This window comes from Pelodiscus sinensis, chromosome 3 (assembly GCF_052426305.1).
Source record: "Pelodiscus sinensis isolate ZL-2025 chromosome 3, ASM5242630v1, whole genome shotgun sequence".
NCBI lineage: Eukaryota > Metazoa > Chordata > Testudines > Trionychidae > Pelodiscus > Pelodiscus sinensis.
This window is the reverse complement of record NC_143054.1, coordinates 19344738-19365588: the sequence shown is the minus strand read 5'-3', so window position 1 is coordinate 19365588 and position 20851 is coordinate 19344738.

Below are 20851 nucleotides of genomic sequence, written 5' to 3'. Positions count from 1 at the left end.
ATACACAGGTGCATAACTCGCTGAAAAACACTTCCCAGACAGATATCAATGTTTCACAGTCAAGCTGCAAGGGTATTACAAGTGGAGCCCCATAGGGATTAATTCTTGGTCCAGTTCTGTTTAATATCTTCATCAATTATTTACATAATGGCATAGAGAGTACACTTAAAATATTTGTGGATGATACCAAGCTGGGAGAGATTGCAAGTATTTGGAGGAAAAGATTATAATTCAAAATGCTCTGGAATAATTAGAGAAATGGTCATTGTGACATTTCAACCCATGCTTTATGAAAATTGGCTTATGAATATGGATATGCATAACTTGAAGATACTTTAGGCAAAATATCTCATGTAATCTATACATTTTAATGTTACAATCTGCTGGATATATGGGTCCTGTTTTGGTGCATTTATCATTTTTGCATGTGAAGTTAGAAGTATGAAGAATGAGACTGTTTATAGTTGTGCTAATAAAAGCTATTACTGGTGTATCTCCCCCACCCTGAAAGCCTTAACGACTTGGTGATCAATTTAACAACTTGCAAACAACCTTGTTTGTCCTTCAGATCTAGACAGTAGCCTGATAGAAAGATTAACATATATTACTCTGAGGGTTGTTTCTATTATTTTATATTTCGGAACCCCGATGTGCACAGGTGCAACACTCACACTACAAAAACTCTTTTGTATTTACAAATACATAATTTATTTAAAGATATTCACACCAACTCCGCAAGGTGCATAGAAATAATACAGAAAGTACATTGCAACATCCACACTCAGACTATGCCTTGCAGAACAACCTGGATGTTAGCTCTTATTTTACTCATTACTGTCACCTTCCTCATCTTCACTAGTGGCCATCATTCTGGCTCCTCCTCTACATTTCTACCTTTGCTGCACTGGGATGCTACTTCTATAACATGTTATGCTGATGTTACCATGTCTAATGCATATTTAATCGGTGGTTACCCTTATTCCTTATATGTATTTCCTCCTCTTGCAAATGCTAAGGTGTCCTTTTTCCTATAGGATAGTATATCTATGATTTCAACCTATTATAATATACATCAGGTCATTGCCATCACACATTTGTGGTTAGATGATCCATCAAGAACCTTCCAGGTGTCAGCTCCTGTTCCTTGGTCAGTTGATGTCATATGACCAAGACTCCCCTTACATCGTACTTCCTGTTCTTTATGACTTATGAGTTGCTTAAATTTATCTATGCCAAAGTTTACAAGTCTTATGTCTCATGTTTACTGCTAAAGCCAATGGCTTACCAGAGTCAAACCTGTAGGTTTCTTGCATTACTGTTGAATATAATAAAACAAAATATTTTACAAAGCAGTGAATATAACAAAGGTAAGCTAACCCACTGGGCTTCAGATCCTAGGAAAACATGTTACCATACCACCTGTCACTGGGATTCCATTTTGATCCTGGTGTTTTTCCATGGAAGTGGGGATGTAAAACAAAAGATTCCTGCCCTGGATAAGAGTGTATTTAACCAATGGGAAGCTATCAGCCTTTTGTCTTCGGTTGGCCCGGGGAACAACCTGGCACACTAAGGTACAAAGAGGTCTGGGGACCCAACTCAGAGTAAAAGAGCTTGTCTCTGACCTGATTCTGTCTGAAATAAGAACAGCTAGGGTAATAATTTGTATGCAATAACTTTTTAGTGAATTAGAATTAGCTATGCATTTTCTATTCATTTTAGAGTAGTAACTTACTTTGATCTGTCTGTTTTCACTTGTAGCCACTTAAAGCCTACTGTAAATAATTGGTACCTGAGGGAACAACCATTGTGCATATCTCTCTTTCAGTGATAAAGGGGGCTTACCTGAATGAGCTTTCACAGTGTAAAACTTTTATAAAGAGGAAGACAAATTTATTTGGGGGTTTTTGGTCCCATTTGGGAACTGGTTTCCTGGGTGTTGTGCCCAAGAACTGCATTCTTCCAGAGCTGAAATGGTTCAGAGTCTGCATTGCTCTGAAGGGAAGCAGTTAACCCAGCTTTGTGCCTCATCTGGGGGAGACCAGAAGATCTTGCCCAGCAGGACAGGGTGGTGGGAGCCCCAGAGAACAAAAAGGTGGGTGTTAGTGGCATGATCAGCACACTGGGGAACCATTCCCAGGAAACTTCTGTGACCGCGCCCCATCATAATCTTAACTGAAAAGGGTGAAATTCAATGTGTACAAATGCAAAGTACTCCCTTTAGGAAGGAACAATCATGGGATATGACTGCTAGGAAGGAAGACTGTGGAAAGATATCTGGGGGTCGTAGTGGGTCACAAGCTAAAGGAGTCAACAGTGTGAGTGACACTGACAAAAAAAGCAAACATCATATTTGGATGTATTAACAGGAGTGTTTTAAGCAAGACATGAGAAGTAATTATTCTGCCATGCTCTGTACTAAATAGGCCTCAACTGGAATACTGTATCCATTTCTGGCACCGCATTTCAGCAAAGATGTAGAAAAATAGGAGAAAGTCCAGAAAAGAACAACATAAATGAGTAAATGTTTAGAAACCATGACTGTGAGGAAAGATTGAAAAAATTGGGTTTGTTTCTTCTGGAAAAGAGAAGATGGGGAAGCAACATAAGAGTTTTTAAGTACATAAAAGATTCTGTAATTAAAAGGAAGAGGAAGAAAAAAATGTTCTCCATAATCTCTGATGATAGGACAGGAAGCACTGGACTTAAGTTGCAGCAAGGGTGGTTTAAATTGGACATTAGGAAAAAGCTGCCTAATGATCGGGGTGGTTAATCGCTGGAATGAATTGCCTAGTGAAGTTGTGGCATCTTTACCACTGGAGGTATTTAAGAGCAGGTAAGACAAACATCTGTCAAGGATGGTCTAGATAATATTTACTCCTATTGAGTCCTACCCTGAGTTCGGGGGACTGGACTAGAATACCTTACAAGTCCCTTCTAGTCCTATGTTTCTCAAACACATTCTGTTTGAAAAAAAAAAGATACTACACCTATTTTTCAATATTTTTCAGCCAATGATTGACAGCAAATAAGCACAGAATGATGGGTATACTTCTGTGTGCTTTTCAGTGTCCTAGAAATTCTGCCAAGGAAAACCTAGGACAAATTTATTTTAGTTAAACATTAGTTCGGTGGTCAGTGTTTCTACACCGAAAGTTTCTGCTCTCATCATTAACTATTTATTTCTCTAACTCTGAATTGCTGCAGCGTTAAATGTCCTAAAAACCAGGGATTTCCAGGTATAAGAAGCAAGGAAGCAATATGATTTGTCATTGTTGCTAGCTATAAAGATAAATTTCATTATTGGCATACAAAGTTTTACCTGATCAGCACAGTTTAGGAACACGGTTTAATTTCTGTCTTTCCCTACAGAATCCCAAGCCATATCAACCTCCTCTGATGGGTAATGATAATATGTAAAACAATGATTTTTTTATTTCACTTTGCTCCCTGTCCAGCAGATATCAATTCTCTCTTTTTGACCCATTTGGAGATACAGTAATTACTTATTTAACTTAATACATTTTCTCAATAGCACGATTTTTTTTAGGGAACTTTTTTTAACAATACGAGCATCCCCAAAATAACACAAAAATAATCCAGTGGTGGACTACTTCATGCAGTGATATAGGTTGGTGAAAACAGTGGTAATATGCATGAGTGGATGAATACACGTGGTCACAGCGCTCCTCCGCTCATTCATGTGTTTGTCTTTGTGTTTTAACAAACCGCGGCAACTTGTATTGCTAGAGATCTTGTGTTGCTAGATATCTAATGTTGATGGTGATGACCGAGCACCAACAAAAAATTAACTTTGCCACCACCACCTGAAATGCAACCCCCACCTTTTCCATTATTTTGAATGGGAAAATTGACCCCGCATAGCACGTTTTCGCTTAGCACAAAAATGTTCAGAAATGCATCTATAGTGTTAAATGAGGAATTACTGTACCATGAAGAAGAGTGAACAGTACAATATTGTAAATAAAATTCTAAAGAAGATTTAAGAGGAGTTGCTTTTGAAAAGGAGGCAGCAAAGTCAATATATTGGGTATTATTAAATTCAGACATAGCACAGCATTTCCAGATCTCTTTTGCTTTTGTTTCAGAAGTCTCTTCAGGCTCTATTAGATCATAGAATCCTAGGGCTGGAAGAGAGCTCAGGAGGTCATAGAGCCCAACCTCCCCCCCATAAAAGCTGGATCAATGCCAATTAAATCATCCCAGCCAAAGCATTGTTAAGATGGGACTTAAAAACCTCTAGGGATGGAGATTCCACCACCTCTCTAGTAACCCATTCCAGTGCTCCACTACCCTTCTAGTGGAACAGTGTTTCCTAATATCCAACCTAGATATTAGGAAACTGCAACTTGATCACATTTTTCTGTTTTGCACATGGGCTACTGTCTAACTGTACAGGAAATGAAGTCAGTGTTGACTCAACTCTGTACATTTGTGCATGTATCGTTAAATAAAGATATGTATGATAATGAGTGTATAAAAGAATGTTTCCTTTACGGTATTATGTGCCATTTGTCAAATAATTCCGGGTATAGTTGTGGACCCTCTGTGTATAACATAGTAAACACTAGAATATCTGGTAGCCTCACAGTGTGCACGTGCTGCATGTACCATACTGTATTACATAACTGCAACAAAGATTGTGCATTGAACCCAATAATATAAAAGTTCAGGAGATAAGATATCGAGCATGACGTTTAATTCAGTACAGCCCTTGGTCTTTCACTGATACAGAGTTACATAAGGAGAAGCCACCGACATTTTTGTATAGTTGTATTTTGTCCATTATCTTATTAATATTAGCTATCACTTATTATCTATTGTTTTACAGCCCTCAAAACTGTAGTGGGCACCTCACAGCACATATAACTGGTCTCTTTAAGCTTTTCTGGGCAATCTGAGTCTCTGATTATAGAAAGCTCCACCCACACTTTCAATAATTGTGTTTAAACACACGATTAATTGTAAGTACACTCTTATCTCCCTCTGAAGTCAATGGCACTTACATACATGCTTAAGAGCTTTCCTGAATCAAGGCCTAAGGTCTCAGTCCTGTAAACACGCACATGCTTAAACTTAAGCATATGTATAAATATTTGCATGATTGGGCCCTAGATTTCGCACATACTGCAATGATGGAGGGGAAAGTGGGAAGGTGATGAGGAAGGAAAAACAATGGTCTCTCGAGAGAATGGCTTATAATTACAAAGATGCTGGTCCAAGATTCATTTCCAAGTAGTAACAGATCAATTTCTAACCTCTTTCTACAACATTATGATTAGAATAAATAGCACATAATTAATTAAATCTAAACTTTGTGTCTGTAATAAGCAATGGCATGATAGAACCTTTCCCCCAATTACTGATTAGTACAGAGATCTTTGTCTAAGGCTCATCATTTTGGCCCAGTGACAAGGGCAGTGGCCTTGGAAGATTTAGGTTCAGTTCCTACTCTGCCACAGACTGCCTGTGTGATCTTGTGCAAGTCATTGAAAGTATCTTTATACTTACGAGAAGTTTGATGTTCTGGAGGTCAATCTTCTAGCGTTCAATTTAGCAGGTCTAGCACAGACCCCCATAATCAAATGCTAAGGGCAGTCCCCACCGGCATTCAGTACTCCTCCCTCTGCGAGGAGTAAGGGAAGCTGATGGGAGTGTGTGCTTCCACCGGCCTCTCACTGCATAGACACCACAACAGCCTGGCTTAAGATAAGCCGATTCCAGCAATGCATTTTGTGTAGCTGGAGTTGCTTACCCTAAGCTGACTTGCTTGGTCTGGTATAGACCAGGCTTTAGTGTCTCAGTTCCCAATTTGTAAATTGGGGATAGCAGAATGTCCTAACCTTATGGGAAAATATACATGTGAGGATAAATATATTAAAGACTGAAGTGCATTGAAATTAATTGACGAAGAGGTCATATAAGTATTATATTATCATGATTACTTACTACATATACTACAATAAAAATCTCCAAATCCTCCTTTTCTCTAAGATGCAAAACTTTAAACTCTTTGGATCATAATCATAATCAAACACTCCATATTTCTGATCTATTTTAGTCTCTCTTTTCTTTTGTATAATGTAGTATGACCATATCTCTCCCTATTATCAAACAGTTCTAATGGCTCCCAGGCACTTGAATATCCAATTCAAAATTGTTCTCCTGGTTTTATACTTTGCAATACAGTGTATCAAGCTGTCTCATAGATCTTATCTTTCCTATTTCCTTCAGTATTCCTCCTACTTGCCTCCTTTCTACTCCAGGGTTTAGCATCTTCTCCTTTTGCAACTCCTGCCTCTTGATCAAGATTCCCATGGGCACTTCTACACTGCAGAGTTATATTGAAATAAATAATATTATTTTGAAATAACAAGATGAGCATCTACACAGCAAGCCTGTTATTTCAAAATGATTTCAAAATAACAGGCTTCTTATTCCAGAATAATAAACCCCAATTCACGAGGAATAAAGCCTATTTCAAAATAGTTATTTTGAAATAGGGAGTGTGTGGATGGCACAGCTGTGTTTATTTTGAAATAATTTGTCTCCAAGGCTTCTTACGGTTGCCCTGGAGGCCATTCTGTCTACGCCCCTCAAAACTCTACAGTTTCTCTTCCTCTGCAGGGTGTTGGGATTAATTTGAGTGGTGTTATGTGCTGGTATGGACAGTGCAATCCAACTTCCATTTTGAATTCTCAGTTCCATGTTATCGTCTCTGAACTATTGGGACTGTTTGAGGCAAAGGAACTGGTATGGACTGGATTTTCCCACCAGAAGAACTGTTGCACCCTGTACTAAAAGGTGCACACGTCACTTACCATAATTTGATCTGCACTCAGCACTAACTGTTTGCACTCTGCACCATCTAATGTGCACACAGCACAAACCTCCTTTTCCCACCAAGGACTGTTTAAGGGCTCAGATTGCTTCGTCCTTGGTTCCTGAGTTCCTCCTGTTCCATGGTTGCTGCTTCATCGGACTCAAGGGTGGTGAGATCCTCAGGCCTCTGTGACATCTTTCAGTGTATACTGTAGTGAAGGCTCAGCTACTGCGTGTGGGAGTGTCAGCTAGAGACTGAGGGTCCTCGCCAACATAACTGGTTAACACCTTAGCTGTCCAGGTCCTGAGTTGTGGTGAATGCCCAAGCATAGGTGAAACTAAAAGCGAGAGCAGCTATTTGCGGACATTTTGGACTGCTGTGGCGAAGGCCCAGGCCTTTCCGGAATTGCTCCATTCTAATACCATCTAGAATCCTTGAGGGACCACTTGGTGTTCCTCCCCACACGCTATAAGTAATCCTAGGATTGAAGGTCCTGAGGAACTTACCCTAATCCTGTCCGGTTCCTCCATTGTACCACCTACCAATTGTAAAGTCGTTTACTTTTGGGGTTTTCTTTACTATCCTCTATTTCTTCGTGTGTTGGCTTTGTGAAACAAAGTGTTAGGGGCTGCTGTTTTATGTCATTAACTGCTGTGTTTATTCAAATTATAATATAATTTAGTTTAAATTTATTCTGGACTCTGGCTGTGTCATTCTTGCTAGTGATTAGATACGGGAGTGCCAGGCTGAACCTCACTTCTGTGCAGAGACACTCAAAAATCATAGTTAGCAAACAGTATCAAGTTGCTTACGTGAGTCTCTGGGGTAACAGATTGGCGACCGCGGCAGGACCCGGTGAAGATTGGCTATTCACCAGGTCCAGTCAGCCAGTTTAGACTTGTATAAACTGTGCTGCAACACAGCATTTAACAACATAGCTTTGTGTCAGAACTACAGTCCTGTGATTCGAGGAAGGATCACTCACTGTGTTTGGAAGTTTCCTTTTGGCGCTATGGGACCATAGACACCCTCCTCCCCACCTTAGTTTTAATAATTACAGCTTAGTGGCATTTAGTGCTGTAGGGTGCTTGGGGACACCCAGCCACTGCATTACTTTTTGTGTGTTAGGTAATGTGTCCCTGTCTGTTCCGGGTACCAGGCTCGAGCACAGCTATTCGAGGCCTAGGCCTACTCGGGTCAGTTATAGCCAGAAGTGGATCATCAGACTCTTCCGACCGCATTCCAAAGGCATACCAACTGCTGTTTTTCACTGTTGCTCTTCAGTCTGTGTCCTTTTTACTTGTTGGGCCTATCATAACGGGTTAGTGCGTACACCACTGGGTTTGTTTTTCCTTTTTGCCTGATTGAGATCCATTGATCTCAGGGGTTATAGCAAGTTTTGGTTTCAGGCCTTGCTTTAATAGGGTGAATTGAGGTAAGCAACTTATAGGAACCAGGATGACCAGCAAGACATTTGGCCCTCAGAAATGGACCATGCTGCCAAATAAAAATTCTTTGGAGTCCGCAATTGATTGTTTTGGGAAAGGGTCCAATCCCTGGGAGAGGGAATCCTTCCTGGGGGAGGATTCGCTTCACTGATTTACTACCTTGAGGTAGCAGTACAGTAACTCTAAGCCCCATCCCACAAAGAAACACAGGAAGCGTGCACTAGTTAGAACAGGCCATAGCAGACAAGGATCTGCTGGAAAATCAACTACAGTAGAGACCCTTGGAACACAATAACAGTTCCACTCTGGTTGATGGACTAAGTGCACAAATCACTCAGTTGGAGACACAGCTGAGGGATCTGCACAGAAGAACTAGCGAGGCTGAGAGGGAGGTGGAGCAGAAGGATCAGCAGCTCAAAGAATCTCCGGCTGCTGTTAGACAGTGTTTAAAAGAGGCCAGTGTTTTGCAGGCTGAAATCAGTCATGAGGCCTGTAAAAGTCAAATTCAACATCTGAAAAAGGAAATAACATTGGCAAAAGGATTGGTTGCTGCTATTCAACCGGGCAGTATTCAGTGGGGATGTGATTATGATGTAAATCTGTGTGCTCTACCATCAGCCCCTCAAATAGAACAAGGAGGGGTGGGAAGTGCAATGGCTCCTATTACTATCACTGTCACATCTTATGGGGACAGAACCCTCCGGGTTATCAAACAGGAAAGTAAAGTGCTTTCCTCAGAACAGGCACATGCCCTGGGGAAGCTGCTGGGAGTGTGCAACAGGGAAACAGCTTTGAGTTGGTAGGCCAAATTGTCTATGACTCCAAACATATCTTATGAAGATGTAATTTTGCTGTTAAGAGAGTGCATGCCAGCAGATGAAATGAATGCTTTACCATATCATGTATTAAATAATGTACACGGTGAACAAATTGATCTGTAAGTATTGTAAGAATGTATTAGCTGCATGAAAATATAATGGGATGGATGTATGCTGAGAAACAACAGAAGCATGAATGACCAGATGTGTATTTCATGCGGAAAAAGCTGCTGTTTTGGTTAAGTGATATGGGAGAGCAGAGGGGGCATGTGGTTACATATCACACCCCGGAACTGAAAGAAATCTATTATCAAGTATTGTCACCTGGATTAAGGCTTACACTTGGGTCAATAGATGTAAGAAACATCTCTATGGTAGCACTGGAAAACAAGATTCAGGATGTGTATGAGTTACAACAGATTGCACAGCCCACTGTAAAAAGCACTAGGAAAGTGGCTGCATGTAACCCTAACAACTATAACAAAACAGGAAAAAACAAAAGAAATAATTATTTTAAATCTAATAGCCAGAGAACGGTCAATGGATGGCCAGAGGACATGAACGTTCTTAGAAAAATGTTATCTCAAAGGCTGGCAAAATACGAGCCTTGGGATAAAACCAGAGGCCTGAATATTGATGAAATATTCAAAAAAACGGCTATTCATGAGACATCATTAAATATGGCACTGGTAATGGAAGGCTGCAATGCAATGCCATCTTATGGTGCGGGCCGGGTGCCACTATGTTGTCATGCGGACAGATCGATGCCATATTGCCCAAGAAGCCATGATGGGAGGCCTCCAATCAATGTGGACACTCTATTTCGATATAGATCTGCTCTATTTTGATGGGCATTTGTAGCGTGGATGAGCAATTTCAAAATAGATATTATAGGAGTTATTATTCCAATATAGCTTTTTTTGAAATAAGTGCATTGTGTAGACCTACCCTTTGATTGCTCAGACCAGAGAAACAATGAGAGTGTAGAGTATTGCTTAATGCTCTGAATGTAGACCCATGTAGGGAAGAGTATGAGACAAGCAGAAATATTGCAGGAGTATGATCAATACTCAGTATATTGCTTCTGCTCTCAGCTTAAATGCCATGTTAATTTCATACACAATTTCACATGCCAAGTCATGAAATTTGGAGTTGGGAGTGGAGTTTGGGGCCAAGCTTTAAACTGATCTCTATTAGTTTTTATTCAGTGATTGATAAAACAGACAGCTTATCATTATTTACATGAAAAATAGCTGTTTAGCTTTGTAGGATGATTCACTAATGCTTTGAAGTTTTGCCTAATATAATATTTAAACAAAGTAACAAAGAGTAACATGGAAATTGGAAAAATTGTTCATGCTGGATTTCATAAAATATTCTACATATAAGAATATTTGAATAATTCCATTTTACTCCAACTATTAAAATATTCAGTTAACTAAAAGCAGATGGTAGAAAACTTCATATACTTCTGTGCAAAAATATAGTGTGTGATTTTGATCCTACACCAGTTTGACACTGGTGAACGTCATTTACTTCAGTGAAGATATTCCAAGTTTACATGGGATTTTAATCAGGGCATGGTACTTTAGTAGAACTTGTTGTGGCTTTATACAAACTTCACTCTGACTTGCGGGCTGTTGGTTGATCTTTTTTGTTTGCTTTTTTTTGGCGGGGGAGGGGTCTTGCACATGTTAGTTGTATTGCAAAACAGAAGGTTTTGGCTCTTCCACGAAGGAGGATGTAGGTTAATCATTGCTTTTCAGAAAGGCATATTTTAATCTGAGAATGTTTCTAGAAACTGGGATACTATTATTATTATTTGCTTTGCAAAGAGAAACAAATTTAAGGGAGAAGATGGTATAAAATATTACAACTGGGGCCTGGCCCAGTATTCATTGCTTATTTTAAACTCCCGCAGACTTAAGCTGAGTTCTGCTCGTGTATGAAATGTGGGATTGAGCTCACAGTTAATAGATTTAAGGAAAATGGAAACACAGAATTGACAGAGAGAAAGGTGATCATTTGCAAATGCTCTGAGGTCACATTAGGTAATGTTAAACTATATTGTAAACATTTTAGGTTTATATTGCACAAACTTTACCATTCAGTCAAAGCTTTTCCCTTCTTTTAGTATATCAAGAGTTTGAAATAAAAATCACTTACAATTACTACTGTGGGGTTCACTCCACTCTTCTCTTCTTTGCTATTTTTATTTCAGTTCAACCCTGGAATTCCTTGAATGGAAGTTATTTACCTTATTCTGCAGTATTTTTGCATGCAGAATGCTCATAGCCTTCAAATTCTGCATATGGAAGAATATATTATCAGACCTTTAATAAAGATTTTTGGGGTGAAATCCTGATCCCAGTGGCATAAATGGGTGAGTGTTGCTATTGATTTCAATGGGGCCAGGATTTCTCCTTTGATGCCCAATACATTATGTCTAAGAATCTCTTCAGCTCCCAGGGCTTGTCTCCACTTCCAAGTTAAATCAAGTTCTAATTTGAGTATTATTCCTACTTTGAGTCCCATCCACACACAAAAAAACCTCAATTCAAGTGTGATGATGTTTGTATTTGGGTAAAGTGGTTTGAGAAGTGGAATAGACTTAAACTTGTGTGAAAAGCTTGACACCTGCCAGCATGAACACCCTGCAGTGTGAGAGAAGGCTAGAATCCGTTGATTCCTTCCCATAAGCCCAGAAAGGACAAACAAATTCTCCCACAATTTACTGGGAAAGAATTAATACAGCAGCTCAGCTTACTGCACCTCAAGTTTCATAGGAAGAAGGCAGGCATCCCCTGAAGTCGTCGTGTCACACACAAATGGATGAGGTGCCATGTTTCATGAACTGGGCTTGTTTAGTTTGGAAAAAAGAAGATTAAGGGGGGACATGATAGCGGTTTTCAAATATCTAAAAGGGTGTCACAAGGAGGAAGGCGAAAATTTGTTCCTCTTGGTTTCTGAGGACAGGACAAGGAGTAATGGGCTTAAAGTGCAGCAGGGGAGGTTTAGATTGGACATTAGGAAAAAATTCCTAACTGTCAGGGTGGTCAAATATTGGAATAAATTGCCAAGGGAGGTGGTGGAATCTCCCTCTCTGGAGATATTTAAGAACAGGTTAGATAGACATCTGTCAGGGATGGTGTAGACGGAGCTTGATCCTGCCTTGAGGGCGGGGGGCTGGACTCGATGACCTCTCGAGGTCCCTTCCAGTCCTATTATTCTATGATTCTATGATTCTATGTGAATTCAGAAATTTAAGTATTATTTTTTACTGTGCCAGGAGCAGTTTTAGCTGGGGTCTGTGGGTGCAACTACATCCACAGCTATCAAGTCAAGGCAGGTTGCACTGGAGTGCTTCTGTGCCTGGCACAGAGATCGCAATGCCATTCGCTCAGATTTGGTCTGGCCACCATGATGGAGGGGCAGCCAGGAAAAATGTGAGTGAGTGTCATTGTGATCCTATGCACCAGCTGGCAGACCCAGATTTAGCACCCACCATTGATAGTGTAAGGAGCAACTCACTCATCCCAGCCAGGCCTAGATTCCACCATTGATACAGCTGGCATCATCACACTAAGGTGACTTGCCAGAATAAGCAACAAGGAATCCTGTAGCATCTTAGGGTACATCTAGACTATATGCCTCATCCTGGGAGGTCGACAAATGCCTTTGATGTCGACCGCGGAGTGTCCAGACTACCACGTTGAGCCGACAAACAGCTGATCGGCTCAGCGCAGCAGCCATTTAAATTTAAATGAAGCGGCGATTATTTAAATTGCCACTTCATTTTCCTATGCTGGGTAGTCTAATCTACATGCCTCTGTCATCAGAGGCATATAGTCTAGACGTACCCTTATAGACTAACAGATGTATTGGAGCATAAGCTTTCGTGGGCAAAGGCCCACTGCGTCAGATGCACGTAGTGGAAATTTCCAGAGGCAGGTATAAATATGCAGGCAAGAATCAGGCTAGAGATAACGAGGTTTCTCCTCTCTTGGGGTATGTCTAGACTACATGGCTCCGTCGACGAAGCCATGTAGATGAGTTTACTAGACATAGGGAAATGAAGTGGCGATTTAAATAATTGCTGCTTCATTTACATCAAAATGGCCGCCACGCTGTGCTGATCAGCTGTTTGGCGGCATAGCGGAGCAGTCTGGATGCTCCGCGATCGACAACGGAAGCCGTTGTCGACCACTCCGGTAATCCTCATTCCACGAGGCATAACGGAGCGGTAAACAAAGGCTTCCATTGTTGACCACAGAGCGTCCTATGTCTAGTAAACTCATCTACATGGCTTCGTCATACCCTTGGTGTTCACACCTCTAGATCAGCTGCTAGAAGTGGGCCTCATCCTCCCTGATTGAATTTACCTCATTATCTCTAGCCTGATTCTTGCCTACATATGTATACTTGGCTCTGGAAATTTCCACTACATGCATCTCACAAAATGGGCCTTTGCCCATGGAAGCTTATGCTCCAATACATCTGTTAGTCTATAAGGTAACACAGGACTCCTTGTCGCTTTTGCAGATCCAGACTAACACGGCTACCTCTCTGATACTTGCCAGAATAAGAGCTCAGAGGTAGATACAGAGTTGGGATTCAGGGATACTGCAGCCATTGGCAGTGGAGTTGGTGGTCGAAGCAGTTCCCCTGCCTCATGTAAAGCAGAGTTACCTCTTTCACAGGACCGAGCCCTTTCTGCACCCACCTTCCCTCATCATCTTGCTGGCACCTATAAACACTGAATCAAGAGGCTACCTGCCATATGGCTGCTCTCACTTGAGCAAGGCCAACTCAGGAGGAATTAGTTAAGAGTCAATAACTTGAATGACGTTTTCAGTGAGGACATGCCCACAGCCATCTCACATACCCCATCATCTAATAACATTCAGAAACAAATCATAGATTAATTTGAATTAGAAGGGTCTTCTGGTGTTTCATTTAGCTTCCCCCGCTGCATCGTGGCATAACTAGTTTTATTATTCCTGTCCCAGTGGATAGATTTGTGTCTCATACAGCATTAAATAATTCCACTGATGGGAATCCCACCCTCTTCTTCTACAGCTTGTTCCATTATCAAAACATTTGCAAAGCTACACAACGTTGCCTAAAATTTAAGTAGCCCAGGTCAAGAGAAAAAAATGTAGATCCAAAGACTTACAAGACTGGTGGCTTTCAAGCTTTCAGTACTTGCCTATTAAAATGTTTCCAATTTTAAAGTAAGTAACAGATGCTAATCACAGTCATACCATTGTAAATCTGAAGCAAACACCCAATGTCAGTGTCTAAATCTGCCCTTCAATTATTACCTCTGTTGTTTTGCACAACAACATGTAGCTATCAATATAATTACAATTTCATTTAGTTTCTCTTTTAAAGTTAGATTTTAATCATTTATATCAATGTTACAGGTATATTTAGGTCTTCCCATGCCACACAATATCATAACTATTTTAATATGTATTTCTCCAAGTTATTACAAGGCCCTTCTGTTACCAAAGTATCCAAGCACCTCCCAGTAACAGGCATTAATTTATTTATACTCATAGCACCTCTGTGAGATAGGAAAGTACTAATATCCCAGTTGGGGAATGAGTGTAGAGAAATTTGTCCAGGGTCAGACAGAAAGTTTGCGGCAGAATCAGGATTTGAACTCTGGTTTCCAAAGTCTGAGGCCATTACTTCAACCATGACACTATCATTATTAAGAATAACCATGCTGATTTCTCATTCACAGATTTTGACTTTAGTAAAGTTACTTCTGATTCACACCTGTATAGCCGTGAAGAGATTCAGAGCCAAATGGGCAAAGTTCTGACCTTGTATGTCAGGGACTAATGCGTAGAACTACGCTCTCTTGCACTGGCACCGATTTTGACCCAGTAGGATTATATTCCTTAACAATGCAAATCTTATCTTCACAAAAAAAATTCACTGAACACAGTTCTGTGCATTGCTGCTCTTCTGAGTTACCCTGTCCAAATTATATGAAAACAAACCCTGGCAGTTCACAAAATCTGGGGCTACATCTACATTGGCATGATTTTCCGAAAATGCTTTTAACGGAAGAGTTTTCCGTTAAAAGCATTTTCGGAAAAGAGCATCTAGATTGGCAGGATGCTTTTCCGCAAAAGCACTTTTTGCGGAAAAGCGTCCGTGGCCAATCTAAACGCGCTTTCCGCAAAAAAGCCCCGATCGCCATTTTCGTGATCGGGACTTTTTTGCGGAAAAGAAATCTCTGCTGTCTACACTGGCCCTTTTGCGCAAAAGACTTTTGCCCGAACGGGAGCAGCATAGTTTTTCCGCAAAAGCACTGACAATCTTACATGAGATCGTCAGTGCTTTTGCGGAAATTCAAGCGGCCAGTGTAGACAGCTAGCAAGTTTTTCCGCAAAAGCAGATGATTTTGCGGAAAAACTTGCTAGTCTAGACACAGCCTGGGTGTGTCTGGGCCTCCTTTCAGTGTCATTTTTTTGTAATAAGTCATACATATTTGCTCATAGTTTGTGTTTATTTTTCTAATCCAAGAAACGTATTCATAAAGAAATCAAGGAGAAAAGCCTAGCAGTTTAACCTTTACAGGGCAAATTTTCAAGTTTATTAGCTATCTAAATATGTAGTCAGTTTCTAAGTGGGATTCACAAAAAGCACCTACATAACTAACACCTATTGAAATCAATTGGATTTAGGAGCCTAGGTGTTTCTGAAAAGCCCAGTCAGGATGGAATGCTCAAAAGGAGTTACAAGCTCAACAAAAGTTGGGAAGCCTAAATAGAAGTTAAGAGCCTTACTCCAGTGGAGCATCCCAGTCTACGTGTCTATCTGCAACTTTTGGTACTTAAATCCCTTTTAAAATCTGGCTCTTGATACTATGGTTATTGTTATATTCATCTAACTGAAAAATGGTATGGGGAAATTCATAAAAATGTCCTGTATTTCCCTGTTTTCCCCATATAAATTTAAAATGTTGATGAAAAGTATATTAAAAAATCAGAAGTCATGTCTTTCATCTCTATTTAGTCCTACAGTATATTAGAATGAATATGCAATTTTGGTCACCACGTATTGAATTCTTTCTCTTCCATGAAAATAGCTGCTTTTGTGCACCCAAATAAAACTGACATATCAGTTTGTAAAGCATATACAGCATCAGTAATGAAAGTTATGGATGAACCACTTGGGGACAAAACACAGCTCAGAGGTATGGATATTTTACTTGATTAATAGGGCTCCTGGCTTTAAATCAATCAGAGCATGAAACAGTACAAAGTGGCTTCTTCTTTAGTCTTAGAGAATATTTTTACATGACTAACCCGTAGATGTTCTTTGCTCAGTGATCTCATTGCCACGCAGCAAACAGATTTATGATATTGTGCAAAGGTTACAGCCAGCAGAGATTTGTTTGGTGCAAAGTCCAGGTATCTCAGATCCCAGTAATAAAAGCAGGATATTTCTTGCTGCTTTGTATAATCCAAGGGGGTTCAGATAAAACAACTTATTTATAACTTTTCTGATAAGGGCTTGGAAAACAGGAGGTACAAGCAGACGCTGGTTTCAGTCTCAGTTCAGTTCATTACTGACACCAGTTTTAACTCACACATGCATAATACTGATAAACAGTGGTAGAGTCAGCACTGTTGCTAAGCCATTTGTGTATCTTATAGTTTTATACATGGAAGGTATCTCACAGTTGGAAAAAATCCATACAGATTTTTATCAGAAGTGATTTCTGACTGAACCATTATATAGTGTTTGAATCTACAGCATCTCAGTTTTTCATTTGTCTTAGACCTATATGGTAAATAGAACATCCAGGAAATGCCAAGAAATTATGATTACCTGGAAATCAATAGAACATCCAGGAAATGCCAAGAAATTATGATTACCTGGAGATCATAATGAGAATATTTTTTTTCTGGGGTTTCCACTTTTTATTGCTACTGTTGTCACCTATGTGGGAATCATGCACCTTTACTCGTGTTGCAATCTATGTCATGAGAAAATGCTAACAGTATCTAGAGTCCATTCACTATTACTGTAATGACTGGTGGTCATAAGAACCATCCATGTTATTCTGAATTTGATAATCAAATCATGTAGAGCAGAGAATTAGAAAGTGGCAAAATCCAGACCTATAATTTATATTATGGTAGTATGGTAAATCATAAAGTTATTATTACACATTTTACAAGATTGCAAATACAGGGAAAGTGACTTATACCCATCGTCAAGATAAAGACTGTCCCAAGAATGGAAACACTACCAATTATTTATTTAAGTATCATTAATATTGTGGACACCTAAGGGACTCTTAGTTGTCACTGTGGTTCATACCATTGCCTCTGGGAACTTTACATTGTAAGCTAGAGGAATTCAAGTCCTTCTGTTCTATAACGACAAGTCTCTATCATATGTGCCAACAAATAATTTGTTAGTGATATATGGCCCATGACACACAACTGAGCAGTTGCAGTTCCATCTAGGTCAATGGTTCACATACACACAATTCATAAAGGGCAGGATTCTGGACTGGCCTAAATGGATATAAGATTTCCCCTCCCCCTCAAGTTATCCCACCTTGCTCACTGGTCTGTGGTAAGAAAGTAACCCATGTTTTCTTCTCCCACACCTGTGGGCAGGAGGTGGAAAAAGAGGAGTGTAACTGAAGCATCATAGTATAGTATAGTATAGTATAGTATAGTATAGTATAGTAGCCCAGTGTCTGTGAGATTGTAATGCCAAAATGCTGACTGTTCCCTCTGGGGGCGCTGTTGCCTGAAATGCTGACTGTTCCCTGTGGGCGGCGCTGTTGCTGAAATGCTGGCTGTTCCCTCTGGGTGGCGCTGTTGCCTGAGTCATGTCCTTTACCTCCCGCCGTGGTGCTCGGCTGACTTCTGCACCGCTCAGCCAGGCTGCTGCGGGGGAGCCCAAACAGCCGGTTGCTCTGCTTGCTCCCCTGTAGCGGCCCAGCTGAGCGGCACAGAAGTCAGCCAAGTGCCACAGTGGGAGGGGAAGGGGGGCAGGGCGGTGACAGCAGCTCCAGGCCCTGCCCTCTGGCTGTGAACGTCACCTCCCTGCACCACTTCGCCTCCCGCAGTGGCACTTGGCTGACTTCTGCGCCGCTCAGCTGGGCCGCCACGCGGGACCAAGTGGCGCAAGCGACCGTTTGGGCTCCGCATTCCCCATGCAGCATGGGGAGCACAGAGCCCAACAGCCATTTGGGCTCCACAGTCCCCCGAATGAGAGGCAGGAAGGGGAAGAGAAGAGAAAGAGAGAGATGGAGAGAGAGGCAGGAGGTAGAGGAGAGCTGAGAGAGAGAGAGGGGAAAGAGACACGGAGCGAGAGACCGGAGACTCAGGAGAGAAGACCAACATGGAGGAGAGATCTGAAAATCCCGTTTTATGACGGCCTAATTGGCTAATTGTGTAATATTCTGCTACTGGGAAGGGCCAGCAGCAGATTACTTACCTCCTGTTTTAGGCACAATCCTTCCATGGCTGCTGGAGTGGTAGAGCTAGGATTTCCAGCTCTCCAGGATTGACCTGGAGTCTCCAGGTATTAAATATTATGTCATGTGATCAGGCCTGCTGACAGGGGGAGGCAGTTGTAACGGGGCCTAGGGTCCTTTAAATCACTATGGAAGTGCCACACCACAGCACCATGTGCTCTGGGCAGCTCTGAAGGCTGGAGGGAGGGAGGAGCACTATGGACCATTCCAGATGGTGCAGAAAGTTAGCTGCCCCGGCTCCACCCTTTCCAGTTAAGGTCCCGCCCCTCCAAGAAGCATGGAGCCCTTCCCACCCTCATCCCCCACTTGCCCAGGAGCCCACTGAGGCTATCCGTGCCCTTGCATGTGATGAAATCTCCAGGAACACATCCAGCCAAAACTGGCTACCCTAGCACTACCTCTTACATGGGACTGGCTGTTAAAGGACAATCTAGCCCAAAAGTAGTATGGTAACAATCAGGCTGCTCTGCAAATTAGCTTAGATTGGATATTTCATTATAAAGCAACAAGTTAAAGCCATGCTTAAGATGGCATTTTCAGTGTAAACTCCTATTTATCCTAAAATATAAAATTTCCCAGAAATGGCCAATGTTTTTTGTCCATTAATAAAGTTTCTTGGTAAGTTCAATAAAATTCCAGGTACTTTAAAAGTATTGGAGGTAGATAACAGAATGAAAAAAAAACCTGTGTGTGTGTGAGGGTATGTCTACATTACAAAGTTAATTCGAAATAACAGCAGTTATTTCGAATTAACTTTAATAGCGTCTACACAGGCAAACCGCTATTTCAAAATAAATTCGAAATAGTGGAGCCCTTATTTCGAATTTGGTAAACCTCATTCTATGAGGAGTAACACCAAATTCGAAATAGCTATTTTGAATTAAGTGCTGTGTAGACACTTAATTCGAAATAGGGGGCCTCCAGTCCTTCCCAGGGAGCCCTGGTGGCCACTTTGGGCACAACCAGGAAAACTTACTCTCCTCTCCCCCAGCCCCAGAACCATTAAAGGGGTAGACCCTGGCCGCAGTGCCTGTGCCAGCTCCAAGCCTGCCAGCCCAGAGCCAGCAGTGGCCACCGGGGCCCCTGACCCAGTGGCCCCAAAACATGAGCCAGCAAACCACTGGCAGCCAGCCCTCCACCGCTCCCCAGGAGCAGTCTGCCAGCTTCCAGGAGCCTGACAGGGGCTGGAGAAGGCAGGCACCTTCCGGTCCAGGGTAGAGATCATGGAACTTATTCAGTTTGGGGGGGGGGTGCTCCCAACGTCCATGATCTCTGCACTAGACGGAGGAATGCGGCCGTCTGTGGCAGGATAGCTGCCAGCCTGGCCACCAAACTCCACATGGGAACCCAGGAGCAGGTTAGCATGAAAGTCAAGTTGGTCTGGCGAGACCCCCAACCCTGAGCCCTGAGCTTCCCCTCTCGCTTCTTCCCCTTGCTTCCCTCTTCCAGCTCCCTCCTCCCAGGTTTCCCCCTCCCTTCTCCCACCCTCTCTCTTCCCCTCTTCTACCTCCTTTTCCCAGTCTCCCCAGATGTTCATTCCCCCCCCCAGTTTTGTTCAATAAACCCAGTTTCTATTTTTGAACATACGTGTCTTTTCTTTGACATCAGGAAGGGGGGCTAGGGAGGGGTAAGTGGAAGGACATGAGGGAGGAATGGGGCACGAGCCCTCGGTGGGGAGGACCAGGGAGGCTCTGAGGGCTCCTCGGGGTGGACGCTCTCCCTCAGGGCCTCCTGGAATCTGACAGCCCCCCCCGAAACACCCCCTGGATGGCAGCCTGCAGCAAGTGCAGCCGGGCTGATGGAAACGACCCCACAAGACACACCGGCGTGCCCAGGGGCAGCTCTGGCTCCATGTGGCTGAGTGCTGTGGTCTCCTGAGTGCGGGCACTCAGGGCATTCTAAAACAGGGCTGCTTTGCTGTCCCTCATCAAGCTAGACAAGCAAGTGGGGAACCCTGAGAACTGTCTGTCCAGGATGGGGGTAGGGTCCCTTTAAGCACGGAGCTCATTTAGCCTCAGGCAGCAGCTCCACACATTAAGTCCTAACCTGATGCCTTGCTGGCACTGGTTCCGGCCAGCCTTAACTTTGGTTCAGGGTCCACTCAGTCATTTCGAAATAGTTTTTGCGTATAGATGCGTTATTTCGAATTAGCTTAATTCGAATTAAGTTAATTTGAAATAGCACTGTATTGTAGACGTACTCTGAGAGGGGGGTTATT